At 55.9% G+C, this 1,427-nt stretch overlaps 1 long non-coding RNA gene across 2 annotated transcripts in view; it reads right to left on the reverse strand.

Moving 5' to 3' along the window:
- Positions 1–20: 20 nt before the first annotated feature.
- The window catches only part of LOC112481778, a 3,078-nt gene continuing 1,671 nt past the window's right edge, over positions 21–1,427 (reverse strand). The window contains exons 3-4 of one of the 2 annotated variants that reach the window (XR_003047042.1): positions 582–671; positions 21–461 (exon numbers count right to left, since the gene is read on the reverse strand). This is a non-coding gene — a long non-coding RNA (uncharacterized LOC112481778). The other variant, XR_003047041.1, reaches the window with a different exon arrangement.

A 1,427-nucleotide genomic window follows, 5' to 3' on the forward strand; every position in this document is an offset into this window, starting at 1 on the left:
CCCCCACCTTCCTGGGCAGCTTTTCCTTACGTTCTGTGGGCCTCCCGTGTCCTTCCCCCGACCGCCCTTTCCCAGCTCTTCGCGGGCTTGAGGTCTGTCTTTGCCTCAGAGAACCGGCCTGATGCTCCCGCCTTCGGTGGTCCCCCACTTCCGGCCACCCGCACCCCGAGGCACCTGCTGCCCGGGTCTGAGTCTGCGCGCAGAAGCCCTCTGTCCACACGAGCCCAAGGACTGACGAAGGCGCTTCCTAGGGGGGTCAGGCCGGATGGAAAGCGAAAGGAGGAGTTTGGAGACCTGTTAACCGCATCCTGTGCTTTCATCCTATGCTTTCGGTCACGCCGCTTCCTTTGGCGCAGACACGCGGCTCCCAGGAGGCGTCGGGGAGTCGGGCATGAAGCGTCGGTACCGTAAACGGCTCAGTACGGAAATAACCAACCTAACCCGCGTTATGGTTGCGGGTTCTGTCCGTGGTAAATACGGGAACGCTTATTTCTTTTTAGGAGAGGGTGGGCCGGCCCTCCCCGCATCCACTCTACTTTCTAATAATTTATTTTCTCAATGCCCGAGACCCTGTATCTCACCTCTTGGGAAAGGTGTAGAGAAACTGATTCATCTTCTTCTTGCTACGCTCAGGTGACCCATAGGAAAATGCAGAAATGGCCACTGACTTTCTGGATAGAAAATAAATATGCACATAAACAGGGGACTGAAGGTTCCGTGACCCTCGCCACGCAGCCCGGTGCCCAGCGTAACGTGGGAGCTCAGTAAATACGTGTCGCACGAAGGCTCACTTTGAAATAACACAAATTCTTATTTTTCCCCCTTTTTTCAGCACTGGCTAGAACTCGAATAATAAAATCTCCGGGCTGGAAGATCATCTCCTCCAGGTGCCCGTCGGAGGCCGAATTTCGTCTACACCATTTTGGCCATCTCTGCGCACTCCGGATTTGGGCAATTTTTCCTTATTTTAAGCCAAAGACCATATTGCAAGTATAGACAAAGTGAGTCTACACGCTTACACTCCCATATTTACAGGCATCCCACCCTTTCCTCCGGGCCACCCACCGCTACCAGCAGCACCCAACCCACGTCTGACCTTGGAGTCCCACCCCCACCCACTCTCAATGCTTCAACTACCTCTGCGGCCCCTTCACTGACGACCCCTCCACCTCGTCTCTAAGCCCGGGGCCTCCCCAGGGCTGGGTCCTGGGCTCTCTTGTGTGATCTCTCTGTAACTTCTCCTGTGTCCCTCGTCCCCATGACATTAAGCATCTTCAGTCAGCTAATGCATGGCGGTGGCCGTGACAGCTGGTCCACGCTCCAGCCTCACCTCTCCAATCAGCTCTCGGACATCTCCCCTTGGAGTGCCGACACCTGTCAGACTCCACCTGTGCCCGCCTGCTCCCTCTCCCTGTAACCAGCCTTCC

This window comes from Pteropus alecto, unplaced genomic scaffold, assembly GCF_000325575.1.
Source record: "Pteropus alecto unplaced genomic scaffold, ASM32557v1 scaffold125, whole genome shotgun sequence".
NCBI classification, from domain to species: Eukaryota; Metazoa; Chordata; class Mammalia; order Chiroptera; family Pteropodidae; genus Pteropus; species Pteropus alecto.